The sequence below is a fragment of the Haliaeetus leucocephalus genome, unplaced genomic scaffold (assembly GCF_000737465.1).
Source record: "Haliaeetus leucocephalus isolate CR32 unplaced genomic scaffold, Haliaeetus_leucocephalus-4.0 Scaffold751, whole genome shotgun sequence".
NCBI lineage: Eukaryota > Metazoa > Chordata > Aves > Accipitriformes > Accipitridae > Haliaeetus > Haliaeetus leucocephalus.
Window position 1 is genome coordinate 2,117,294 of NW_010973187.1, and position 14,901 is coordinate 2,132,194.

General features: G+C 35.6%; 1 protein-coding gene across 1 annotated transcript in view; it reads right to left on the reverse strand.

The window, feature by feature from the left end:
* FAM19A5 (family with sequence similarity 19 (chemokine (C-C motif)-like), member A5) overlaps positions 1–14,901 on the reverse strand; it is a 239,977-nt gene that overhangs the window by 119,235 nt on the left and 105,841 nt on the right. The window lies entirely within an intron of this gene.

Below are 14,901 nucleotides of genomic sequence, written 5' to 3' on the forward strand. Positions count from 1 at the left end.
CTATGAAAGGTAAAACAAAAAGCTGCAAAAAATTCTTTTATGAAGAATATTAGTCTGAAGTAAATGTTATACATTTAAAATCATGCACTTCCTCTGGTACAACTAATAGTAGGCTACTACTATACCAAAATACTACCTTTTACAAGCAACAAAGATACATTATTGAATTTCAATGCATAGTAAAACTGAAAAAAATCCCAGCTATCACTTTGTATTACATATATTTTCTGGATTTTATGGTACAGTAGTAAATATAATTTCTATTCAATTTTGTCTTTGTAGGCAATCAATTATAAACCTTCAAATAAATATGTGCAAAAACATATCTGCAAATCACAAGCTTACTATATTTTGTTTTCATAAAAAATAAGATTGGAATAAATGCAATATTGTATTTATAAAAAAGTTATGCAGTTTAAATACTATTCACAGTAAATTATTTTTATGCTATTGAAATATTGAAAAAGAGCAATGAGACAAAAAAGCAGAAATTTTAAATCTATATGAACATCAAAATTAAAAAAAACCCAAACACAAAAACCTGAAACATATATGAATAGCATTTAATTTAAGTCTAAAAGCATAACGATATTTCTGTATACTGCATTTTGTCCATTCAGAATACAAGTTTACCCAGATTATTCTTCTCAGAACCACCTTATGATGCTTCCTATTGTGCGGATACTGTTTTGAAACTGTCAGAATAGCAAAATATTGTAGGCTGTCAACAGCATTGTGACTCATTCACTGCTAAGCCACCTAAATTTTATGTTGCTGTGACTCCTACACTGCAGTGAATTACAACATGGTAAAACTGAGGTTCTCAAAGATGAATATGGAACAAGGTACTCTACAAATTCATGCAAATATATGACATATATGTAAGTAATATACATTAGGCATTTATAAATACAGATATGTTATTCACAATAGTGAACACTATCACCATAGTGTTTAATGGCTGCTGGCAACTAGACTTATGACTTATGGTCAGTCCTGGGTTTCTACTCTTTTTCACCCACTGTTAATAAAAACACCTTAGGACAAACATACTGATGAGAGGATTTTTACTCTATTATATGCTGGTTTTTTCTTTGTTTCCTCCAAAATCTTGGATTAGAAAGCAAAGGTTTAGCAAGAAAGATAGTGGCACATGATTGTCCAAATAAGGACAAGGGAAATCCAGCTACACTGAAGCATCTTGAACTGAAAAAAAAAGCATTCTTTTTTTCCCCCATCACTAATATATTTCATCTGGGTTGCAGGAGATGTATTGCTCCCAAGGAATACAGCTGTCTTAGTGGATCACATAAAAAAGACATAATCAGAGGTGTATTTAGATCTTGACCCTTTAGGCATTTGAACATCATGATTACAGTCCTGCATTGAGAATAGAAATTGAATGGAAACCAAAGAAAAAGTGGAAGCATAAATATGGTATGTGTAAGTCTTCTGAGAGTATGGGTTGCCATATTCTCCACTATCTGTAAGTCTTTATACTATTGTTGCTTTCATTAAAAGATATAGTAAATCATATAATCTAGGTGAATCATTACATAAAACCCTATTTCAGAGGAAAGGAACCAGCTTTACAGCACAATGAAGGTGAATAAGGACTATACTCAGAGAAAAAAGAACAAGAAAGCTTTATGTCAAGATAATTTATGAAAGCAAAAAGCTTTCCAGGGAATGCAAGCAGTGACTATCAATAAGAACACATATAGATAATCTTTTCGGCTTTTGGACCTGTCCAGTTTTAGTTCTGCATAGGTTCATTTTGAGCCAGCTGGGTTATTTTTTTTTAATGATTGTTTTCCTCTGTTTATTTTGTTCAGAGATGATAATGTCTTCAGGCATAGTGACCTTATTTTTTTTGATGAACTTTGAAAACTGGGATACCTAAACGAGAGCACTTGCTATACAAAGATAATGTCACACTGCCTTTCAAGAAATTTTGTACAGCTATTAAAATTAAGGGAAAATTAGAAAGATTTTTAAAACATTTCACAGAATTTTTTTATTTTTTTTAAAGATAATTTCTCTGTTACCATTCTGGTTTCTATAGCAGAAGAAAATTAAAAGTTATTGTAGAGCTGCAGCAGCTCCTCCCATATATATGACATAAATACTTACTGGTAATTGTGACACAGGGTGAAAATATTGCAAGTATATTGAGCACTGCAACATAGTGTACATCCACTGTTACTTGACTTTACGTGGCTGTAAAGCACGAAAAGTATTAGTTAAGGTTATGGAGGCCCATCTCCAGAGAGAGAGTCATCCTGTTGTAAAGCATGTCCTCTCTGTCTCTCATTAAGGAGAGGTTAAGTCTACAGGAGTACCTTACTTAGATGACATGTATGCTACTTTTGCTTTTTAACAATTTAATCTAGAAATGTAGGGTACAAAATGATGGAACAAAAGGAATATACTTCTTGTAAATACTGAGTTTCAAGAATTAGGATACCTTTCACTTTCAGGGAAGTTAACATAGTGACCTCTTTCAAAAGTATTAACGAAAAAAGGCCATTCATCTGTGAGCCTCTGAACACTCTCCACTCCTAAGCACAGAGAAAAAATCTCAGGGCAGCAGCGGGTGGAGTTTCACTGGAGTTTTTCCACTTGAGAGATTAAGAGCCACAGTCTCTGGAACAGTCATAAAGACTCCATATTTTCAGTAGATCGTATTTATGTACTTGCAAACTGAATGAAATAATCCGGGGGGGTGGGGGTGGGGAGGCAAGCATCATCAGAGAACTCCGATTCATTCTAGCCTTGTCTGAAAGTTTTTCTTCCAAGAAAAAAAGATGTCATTTTTTATTATTTTATGGACCAAGCACAAAGATTATTTCAGAGTTACCATCATCCAGTTTTCCAAGTAAATGAGTATTTCTTTGTTGTTTTTATTGTTTTAATATTGTTTTATATATAGAGAATGTTATATTTATAAATATTTTCTATTTTATAAATATTTATTTTATAAGTTTATTTTAGTAATGAAGACCTCGCTGGAAGTTATTTGATTTTGGGTTGCCGCCATCTGGTTACTAAACAGACAAAAGGTTCAGGTTCTTTAATGCTCTTCTATAATGTTATACTACATTCTTAAAATGCCAATTGATAGATCCCCTCTCTCTCCCACCACAAACACACATGCTTCTACATGGAATTCTTTCAGGAAAAAGGAAAACTACAGGATTCTGAATTAAAAATGTAAGTCAAACTAAACCAAAACCAAAAAAACCCACAACCGTTAAAATTCCAAATACAACAGGATTAAGCTTTTGGCTTCTTGCTTGCACCGATGGACTTCTTTACAGTAATTGCTGTACTCAGCACCTATTTTGCTTTTTTCTGAATGAAGTCCCATTGTGATCAGTTCTGAAACTGCTCTCTGTGAGACTTTCATGGAAGTCTGTAGGAATCAGTGAGTTTAGGTACATATATTTAGCAAATGGTGCAGGAAATATCTCAAGGTAAAACTATTATATTTTTATAAGTTCTTTAGTACTTACATTCTTGAAAGAAAAGAGTTTGTTATTGAAAAGTTTAAAAGTAAATGGCATTTTTTATGTGTACTACTAAAAGCCCTCTGTCAACTATATGCCACTGCTGAAAGAACAAAGCTTTTGAAAGATCTGTATTGTGTGTTATAGGTAAAACCCTCAAGTAGTAAATATTTTCATATTACATGCAGGGCACGTGGGATAATATTTTAATTTTCTGTGTGGAGAAAAATATTTCTGTTCTCTAAAAGAAAATAAAATCTGTCTAATCCACATTGATTATAGCAAGCAAGTTAAAGATATTACGAATTTTTAATTTATGCATGCTGACAAGCTGAAGACTTTCCCTCAAATTCATTTAAAGAAATAAAATCAGATTATGAACTCACGGTATCTGTGGGTACAATGAAAATAAAACTTGATCTAAATATACAGGTCTTTCCAGGGTTTTAGATTTCATTCTCATCCAGAAAATCTACTTCTGAATTGTACATGCAGGCTTATATTATATTTTCAGTGAACAATTTTTCCACGCATCACCAATTTGATGCCTAGCAACACAAGCTCTTTTAGTTCAAAATGCATCAAGTTAGATGTTATTAAAATTCTTGGCTAGATTCAGATATTCTTTTGTCAGTGAACACAATGCAGGAGTTGTTTCAAAATCAGATCATAGGAATATATTCAGTAGTTTTCTATTACAATATTGAAGTCTTTCTGACAACAGAGCCATGCCAACTCCTGAGCAGAGCTGAATAACAACAATTCCCACTGAAATAAGGGGGAACTTAAGTACTTAGTGTCGCTCATGATTTGCAGTTTGACGTCAACTTGTGTAACAAATATTTAAACATATTTCAATTAAAAAAAATAAAAAGCATATATTTAAATGGAATTTGAATTTTTTTGTTATATATCCTTCCTCAAAGAAAATGTCCTGAAAGAAGATGTCATACACTTAACATAATCCGATTTCAGACAGTCCTATCACGTTTTCTTTTTCAATTCTAGTTCAGAACGAGAGAGATTATGACAAGGAATAGGTTTGCCCCAAAGAATCGTGGTCACTTTTAAGATACAATAGCAAAGTTTGTGGAAATCCAACCCATATAAAATAAGAAAGAGCAACTCCCACAATGTTTCTGAAAAAACATATTTAATCTAAAGTAACAGATCAGAATTGGCTCAGCATCTGTAACTCAGTATGGGAAAAACCTGTTCAAATGAATCAGCATAATTTCAGAATTACTATGAAATAAGAACATTGTTTCAACCTTAATTTATGCGATACAAGGGCATTTCAGTTTTTGAATAGAATATATTCATGGAAATACACTATTTCCCTTTTCTGTTACTAAAGTCACTGACATTGAAAGCATTTTTCCGAGATGCTTCATATATTATTTAGGACCTTGTACCCTTCTATTGAAACAAATGTTGTGGCTGTTTAAGTAACAGACTACAAAAAGCAATTCTTCATGCTAGTACAGTTAGACAACTTGTTTAAAATAGTCTTTACCAGTTTTTCCTGAGGCTATGATTATGCTGTCAGTAGAATAAGACAGGACCAATGTCACTGTCTGAAACAAAAAGTAACTAATTTGGATAATCTTAATTTATTGGTGCAACCCACAGGTGCCCAGTAAACTAAAAAGCAGCAGACAAAATTTTTCAAAACTTTCCATAGATCTACTTCATTACTGGTTCAGAGCTATATTTGGCTGGAATCAACCTTACCATGTGACTTCTGTATCTTCCCAATCTTAAAAGGAGTGATTCTGGATTTTAGTGGTATAAAAGAAGAGAATTTGTCTCAAAAGATATGTTTTTAGTGCTCATTTTATGAAGGAAAACTCACTGTAGGACCCAGTTAAGTAAAACTTATGGATAACAAGAGAAAAATACGATGAATGCCTTCTCCTTTTAAGAGTCAGTTTTAGTATTTTCAGAGTTCCACTGCAACAAAACAGTACATTATGTCCCCTTAGTAATAACTAATCTTACTGCAATTTTCAGACTACCACTTAGCCATCTCAAGCACATAAGCAGCAAAGACATTAAGAGGATAGGAAAATAGCTTTCAGCCCTTCCATTCTGAAATAAGCAGTAAATTTTAATTACATAGATCCTACTCTTCTAAATAGTTGCACAGGAAAGAAAACAGAGTCTGTGGAGATTCAAGATACATTCAGGACCCATTTTGAGATTTCTTTTTTTCCCAGATAAGATTAATGCCCTAACTTATTGCACCTGATACTGCCATTGTACGTAATTGCTTAATATTTTGTTGCATAATTATGAATCATTTCCCCTATATCTTATTATTAAAAGCATAACAGAAAGAAAAATAAATGTAAAACCAAAGTTCAGTAAAACCAGACTTCAAGATTTAAGTTTCTGAAGGCAATTCTCAAACGGAATTGGTACAAAGGGGAATTCCAGACCAGAAAAGGCTTGAAAAATCAAGCCAAGGATGTATAAATAAATGCAGAAGCAAGGCGTTTATATATATGAACCTAATTCTAAGTAACTTTCCCCATTATTTGGTACACTACTTTTTAAAAAGTAATTCATGCTGATCCCATGGCTTTCGGACATGGCAATGTCATTTTTCTAATTCCTGTACAGTCTCAGGTCAAAACGGACACATTTGATATGCTGCATTTTACAAAACAAAGAAAGAAAAAGTAAACCACGGCTGAAATACAGTACTGAGAGAGAAATTCGTGTCAGGGCTGTGAGGGCTCCAACAGGCCTCGCTGTCGATGCCCAGCACACCCTGCCCACAGCCCAGGACCCCATGCCGGCCCACCAGGGCCACCAGCCCCTGCCCCAGCAGGGCCGGTCTCCAGGTCCCGACAGCCCTGCCCTGCCCTGCCCGGCCCGGCCGTGGGCCCTGCTGAGCCAGGCCCACCTGCGGGCCCGCAGCCTGGCCTGGCCTTGGCCCATCCCCAGGGAGGTGGTGCCTGTGCTGGGGCTGCCCTGGTGCCTCCCTGGGCTGCCCAGCCCTGCCCTGCCGGGTCTCCTGGGGAGGACCTCATTGATTCCAGCATGGAGACTGGAAATCCATCAAGCTGCAGCACCAGGAGAGCCAGTGACCCTTGCACCCCTCATTTCAGCGACGGAGATCACAACTTCCGTCCTTGAGAAATGCCTTTAATGCATATTCACAAAAAAATCCTCCAAATTAATCCCACTAATGTTGATTTCATGAATATTATAGAACTATCCCCCCTACCTTAGTAATTTCTGGGGTTTTCTATTGAGTTTCCATGTCTCTTTTTGGATAGTGACCTAACAGCAGACCTTACGAATAAAGAAATCATACAACCGATGCTATCAAAAATAAGTAGAAATGACAAGGCGTTTCAGTCCATTCTCTCTAAGTAAGTTCTGCCTCTGTGTAACTCAGTGTGAACTACAAATCTCCGCTACACAGAGCTCCTCCAAGGAGGACCTGCAGCTCCGAGGGCCTCCTGTTCACTCCTTTTCATGCAGGTTTAGTTAATTGCTTCTGGAGGCCTCTATTGGTTACAAAAAGGAAATAACTGCATGAATTCAGGATTAAACAAAACTACACTTATTTGCATAAGCTGGGAAGTGGCTGTCACTCTATTACTTTCCTAAAAATATTTAAAACTGTTAAAAACAGAAAAAGAAAGAAGAAAAACATGCTTCCATGTCTTTACCAGCCTCTACATGTAAAATAAACCTAGCCTGTTTATAAAACAAACAGAATAGCCGTAGGGGGAAAAATGTTATTGGAGGGATGCTGATATTTCTCTTGAGAAAGACAGGAATAAAAAGCACAGGTTTGTCTAAAAAGCTACTGACATTTGTTGGAGCCAGAAGCTGTATGTCAGGAAGGAACAAGTCTGTTGTGTTAGCAAAATATGTCACTGCAGGGAGCATGAAATCAGTTTGAAGGAACATGCAGATAAAGCCATATATCAGAAGTAGACATAACGTAGCAGCACAGGTAAACAGTGTTTTTAACTTCTTGGGTTTTCCTTTTTACAATCAAAATATTTGTTATTCTAGAATGACTTGAAAACTATTTACATATTTAACACAGGCTTTAAAAAGTCATTATTACAAGTGCCCTTCCTACCTGTATCAAGATCTGCACTGCAAGATTCTGGGTTCAACAGCAGATTGGGGTAAAAATTGGTGCAGTAGGTGTCACGTGGGAAAGGAGAATCCATATGCTGAAATTTTGTTTTGTTAGATCCTGTCAATATGTCTTAGTCCTTAAACTGCAGAAATAATAACCCCAAACTTCTAATTACCATCCGCCAGGAAGTAAGTTATATCCTGTTCAATAAGAACTATGTCATTACTCCATGCCTGTGGCAGGTTTGAAAACCTGGAGGCCAAAGTATGCAGCTGAAAACAATTGCTACCTAACAATATCCAGCCTTGTTAACATGCCATATGCTAACTTGTATTTGCATGAATAAAAAATTCAAATGATGGAAATTTTCTGTCATTTTTGTAAGACAAATGTGATCACATTAAATCATCCACTGTACTCTTAGCAGATCTAAATAATTTCTTTAAAATAAGCCTGCTTATTTTGACTACTGCCTGTAACACTACTTTTCCCTTTTTGCAAAAGCCTATGACACAAAAATCCATTTTCTTTCTAGTGTTGGCACTGTGATGCAGTTGGGTTTTTGGTAGTCTAGATGGTAGGTTTAACCTGAAATCACTAGGTAACAGAGAAAGTGTTCTAGTAGCTAGCGTCATTCTTTTGCCATTTTTTTCATGGCAACAGTCCATAAACATTCTCCATACAAAATATTGTCTCTCCAAACTTTGTACTCTGTGGTACTGCACTTACTGAGAACATATAGGACAACAGCTCACACATAACCACAGGGAAATATAAACTTACCTTATTAACACTGCAAAAGTAAACACTGAAAAATGGAGGCACTGAAGTATCATGGTACCCATATCCAAGAAGGAAACAAATTTTAACAGTTTTGAATGTCTTACTACACCTGAGAAGAAATAATCTCACTGAATAATATATGACGATAGTTAGAAGCATTATGGACAAACCCAAATCAGAGCTTCACGCTGAGAATCTTGAGCACGCAAAGGTTCCTCAGGCCCAAAGCTTCAACAGGCAGAGTTTGCACCTCTTGAAGTGCCCCTCTCTGCAGTGACCGTACAAGAAGTTTATGGTGCATAGGTTCATTACTCTTGGTGCTAGCATGAGTTCTCAAATCAAGCACATCATAAGGACCAGAACAGAATAGCATGTGTCTGCTGCATCTGCTGTTTCTTCTTGCTTAGCTCTCTCAGAGTTTCATTACTGAGCACACAAGAACAGTGTAATGTTCCTCAGCAGTACCTGCCTCTCTGTGTCTGCTGCATGGAGCAATGAAGTCCCTCATGTAGGTGCTATGCTGAGCACATGGCTAGATTTAACACACAAGCCCCACTATTGCAGGTACATCACCAAGGTTTTAGACAATCACATTATCTTAAAAGTTAAGAAATACAGAGGTAGTATGCTAAATAAATGTATCTTTTCTGTTGGACTAATAACCAAACTTCAGCACCAACTAGAGGAAGTGAACTTGACAAGCTTCCTAACTGATGGATTTGAGTGATGGCTTTCATTTTAAAGGTTCGTCTGGGAACAGTGCTTTACGCAAGTGTGACAGAGAAGCATGAGTATGCTGGCTATTATTCTCAGCTGTTCTACAGACTTGGAGGAGTGATTTTCTATCTGGGCCAGCTTCACTGCTGCATTTTCCATTTTTATCCCTTTTGCTCAAAATGACTTATGAAACAGGTGCATGCTGAAACTAAAATTTTTCATGGATGAAATCCATGATTTTTATATCCTCATTTGTAGTCCTCCAAGAAGATAACCATTTAGGGGATAAGATTCTCTTCTGCACAACTCAGAGGAGGGTGACAGCAAAAGAAGTTTTAAGTTGCTCATATATATCTAAGGCTGCCCAAAGACAGTGCAATGAACAAGGACTACAGTCATCCCACCCACCTTTACAAATCAGTAAAGGGCTCAAGATTATAGACATACACAATAAGTCTTCCTGTGTCCCCTTTATCAGGAACAATGTCTTCCATTTACACAACTAAGTGTTCAGTCATTGCATACTCACAACATCCATTATTTCACCTCTACACAATATAGAGGGGCTTATGCTCAAAGACGATATGTCATGTGTGTTCTCACTAGACATAGAATTCATCTCAAGTTACAGAAAAGCTGAAAACATTTTAAGTGTACAAATCCATTCTTTACTAGACTTAGCAGCTGTAAAATAGACACAAATAAAACTATCGACAGAAGCAAAACTTCAAGGTATGTGCTCATCCCATAAAAGGCAATGTTAAAAAGTCTTTACACTGATGACCTTTTAAAAAACTTTAAATTAACCTTTTTTTATTATTATTATTCCCTCCATACAAGGTCCATCTTTTTATGTACTGCTTATCAGTTTTACTAGCTAATAAAAAGTTAAATTATGCTATCAATTTCTCAATGAATGTCTAATAAATAATACTTCCTCAGATCAAGGTCCTTAATAAAAAGGAACAAAAATGTGGCCTGTCACTGTTTTATTCAGCATTTTGATGAACTAAGTTTACTATTACTCATGGTGTACCATCCTGGAATATGCTTCCTAAGACATAGAATAGACCTTAGTTAACTGTTTTCTAAATACAAAAAAATGTGTACTTAGACAAACACACACACATATATGCATACACATATACTTCACTGAAGGATGTGTTGTACTATATGACCTTGAAGTTGAAGATTATTTGGAATGTATTGCTTCTCATATTGATCATAAGATATAAGCAATTTGCCAAATTCCTTCCCAATAGCTATTATACTAATACCACAGAGTGAATGAGTAACTCTGGTCTTTATGATACTGTACTCAATGGATGAAATATTTTTACTTCACAATATATAACTTTTAGTCCAACCCAGAGAAAAATTTCAAAGTAGAAACTATCTGTGTAAGAAGAATTCCCACTGAGTTTTAAGGGAATGCCATATGCAAAAATAATGTCACGTCCAGATCTGGCACTGGTTATGCTTTGCATTGTTTGTTCTCACCTACTTGCTAGAACTTTACCACCACAATATTGACTGTAGTAAATATTTCAGTGTTCTGACTTTGTCTGGTGGATGACACTAAATTATCCTCTCAAATTTGGGATTAAGTTTATCATAAAGCATCATAAATTGTATTCCAACTTTCATCAGCTAAGTGTCTAAGAAGAAAAACTAAGAGGATGTGAGAGTTGATCAGCTCCATGGGTCGCACTGAAGCAGCACTGACCAGAAGTTCTCTGGTGCAGAGGACAACATGAAAGCTGTCAAGTTAAAGAGCACTGAGAGTAACTAAGTGCTGTTCCTCATCCAGAGGAAATGCTGAAGGAGAACCGTTAACATTATGGAAAAGCATTAACATTTTCTGCCTTCCTTTTGGTGAATATACTTTAGTTGTTTAGGTCAGTGATACTGTATTTCTGTGGTAATGGTATGTAGGCAGGAGAAAGTATAAAATTCATGGACAGGAGAATGATCCCACAGGGATGAGTAAGAAAGCAGCAAAGAGAGATTTATTGAATGAATGTTTGCACTCACTAGATACAATAAAACTTGAATGATATCAAGCAATTCACGTACATATATGAGATATACATGGTCATGTTGACCACTTATGGTCTGCCCTTCTTATTTTAATTTTCCCAATGGCAATATAACACCTTGAATGAAAACTGAGGATAAGCTGATAGGAATCAGAACAGAAAAGCTGGCAATAAATATTTCATTAAAAAAGGGTTTCTGAAAGGCCATATAACCTTTTATCTAAATGCTTCAAATCCAAAATGTATTAGGTTCAAACAAAATAAAGTTATTTTAATTAGGTATAGGTAATCTGAATTTATACAGCAACCATTAAAGGGAGAGTCATTATGACACTAAGACAAATCCAATCATTCAGACCAAAGATTGAGTAGGGTATCTCTAGAGAAAATAGGCCAACACAAGCATGTGTGACCCAAGGGGCAACTAAGGGTAGTGAACTGAATGATTAATCACAGCTGTAACTACATATCACATTATTCGTCTGTATGTCAATGCACACACATGTATTTTGGTCTCATGCTGGCAAGGATAACAGCAGAGGGAGACAATCATTTTGCAATAAAGAGAACATCACTTAACCTCATTGCAAGAGAAACATGAGCCTGGTTATATACAGAAAGCAGTGATTGTGTTATTATCATTAAGAGAAAGGACTGTATTAAATAACAATTACATGGTCTTGGTTTAAAACAGGAATGGCAATCAAAAGACTAGGATTTAGTTTCTGATGTTGCCATATATCTTCTGTACTAGCTAACCATTTTGCTCTTAACAGGAGGATACAGCACTATCTTCAGTGAAACTACACCACCATCAAACTCACAGTAGCCCAGAGCTGAAGCCATGAGAATTGTAGCATTAATCAAAATTCAGTTCTTCTAATTTGCTGAAACCTAATGAATTAAAGAACTACAATCCTTCTCTAGTCTTAAGTGAAAACAGTTGTACATCTTCTGTACAACATGAATCTTTGCACAATGACTAATCCTGCTCCCAATAAAATCAATGGAAGTTTTACCACTAACTTCACAGACAGCAAATTCAACAGAATAATGAGAAAGTCTCCACACTCCCAGCACCAGCCCTTTAGGAAATTTGTGTTGCATCTTAAATAACTGTGATTCTGACCAAGGACATTTGTCAAATTAATTCTTATCCAAGTGAAAGCTCTATTTGAAGAACAATTCACTTTGTATGACTTTGTATGTACCATATCATTTTGTATGAACAAAGGTGCTCGGGATCAGGAAGCAGAGATAGATGCAAAGCCAAAGGCACGCTCCTTCAGGGTTGTACTCCGCTATGCACTGTATGACAACTCTACGGTCTGTCTGTCTCTTTTGGACTAGAACACCTCGAGGCACCCCTTCCAACCTAAATCATTCCATGATTGAATGATTCAAATAATGTACCAGCATACACTAGTGTACACTGTGTGTATACACTAGTACACACTGTGTTTATACTCTCATATACATAGCTGCTTGCTTATGGCTGTTGATGCTTTAGTCTTTAAAATATGTGAATTTGGTTCGCCACTTCTATTCTAGCAATTTCAAGCAGACAATTTTTCTTTGCTACTGCTTCCTGATTTCATATATTAATATCAATTTACCATAACAGAACTGCTCTGTTGATATGAGATAAGCTTATTCCGATACCATTCCATTTAATACCTGAATTCTGATATCTTCAATCCAACAAAACTGGAAACTTGGTCACTGCTGGAAAAGCAAATTCAGTAAAAGATCCGAAGACATTAATAAGAGGAAAGCGTATACATAAACTATTTCTAACTATGCAAAACTCCTTAAGAGTATATAAAACTGTATTATAGAATAGTGTATATATAGTATCTGTATGTATAATGTGTAATATAAATTGTGTATACTTTAAAATTGTTACGCTATATTCCCTACTCAAAAACTTCAGAGATGATAGAATATTTTTTGACAACATAACTGAAATTTGCAGTAGTATCCAACCAGAACACACAATTATTGCCTAAATACCAAATATACACATATATGTGTATTTGTGTGTGTATATATATATGTATGCATATGTATGTGCATGTTTATATATGTTTTATGTGTGGATTATAGACGACATTCACTAGGAAAGAATAGTGAATTATGGATGAAATATATAGATTGTGAAAGGATGTTTTGATGTACACATATTGCATCAAGTTGACATGTACGCACGGCTTATATAAACCTTATGCACAAAAATTTATATATTGCTAGTAACTCACATTTTCCTATTGAGGTCAGTAATACTATTTCCCATGCAATGTGCCCAGTTGTAAATGGCTATACAAACACAAAGCAGTGAAGAACCAGGCCTTTGAACTGCAAGGAAGGGGAAATTTGGCTCCAGTCTCAACAATGAATATTTAATGGTTCCCTGTTCCACTTACATCTGGCAATCCTTCCTACCAATTATCCTTTTCACCAACCCTAGCAGTGAAGACAGGAGTAAAAGATCAAGACTGGACTGGTTGCTTAACCTTTCACATAAACCTCTGCACAGTCAGGCAAATGTTATAAAGTCAGAACACTTCTTCTCCTCTTTTTTTAATATGATTACATAACTGATATGTTGCATCCTCTCCTACACAGTGAGAGTTTCATAGTGAACACTGAGATTGTAGATACAATCTAACACACATAAATGCATGCCCATATGCACAAACACAGATGCATATCATATCCTATCATATCCTGGGATAAGAAAAGTCTCAAGTTTTTTTTGCCTTCCTCTTATTAGAAAAAGTCATTGATGGTAGTTACTGTGTGATCAGTACGCAACTGGGAAAAAAAAACAAACAACAAAACAAACCAGTAAAAAAGAGAAAACCCTCAGGATATCTAGGCAACTAATCCTTTCCACATTGTAACAGCTCTCTTGAGTTAGGAGACTTCCTTGGAGCTGGTGAAAAATTAGCATCTTTGCCAAAGTCCCTTGGTGACAAGGGACACAGATTTTGATGTTTCAGCCCTAAAGACAAAAAAGTAGAACCACCAAAACATAGGAGAAAATAAACCGATCTAATAATCTGATTAGTTTTTACCTTCCATTTTGCCAGTGATGGAGTTGTATCCAGTGACAGTGTAAACATTTTACTTTGCACAATATAAGAACCACAATAGAAGAGTGTAATTAGCACTGGAAAGACATTCTCAAGGAAGTACTTTGATTTCAAAAGACTATTGGAGTGATTGTCACCCCTGCTGCGCTTGGATTCTCTCTTGATGTGCATAAAGTGTGAATGCAAAACGCATTATTATGAAACTAACTCGTCCTTGCATTTGTGTGCTCATTGCTTTTGCCATCTTGTGGTGACCAAAAATAGAAACCTACAGATCAGCATATAATTCACACTAGAATAATGTTGCTGCACCTTTTAATAAATTCTTCAGTGCACATGCTGAAGATCTACAACTCAAACCATGCTCTGCATTTTGTCATTTAACAAATGTGCATTCATTTTCATTTTAAGATTGAACTCACTGAAAAATACAAACCATAGCCTAAACACTTAAAATAAGCGCAAACATGAAATGATTTAATACTACAGAAATGTCTTCCAAAGGATTTTATCAAAATACACTAGGAGATCTTTTTTTAAAGGAAGTGCTTCTATTCTCTCAGCACATATAAAGGCAATACCTTTATAAAAATTGCCATGTAGCCCAACTACAGCACAGTTTAATGTGTGATAAAAGAAATTGGATT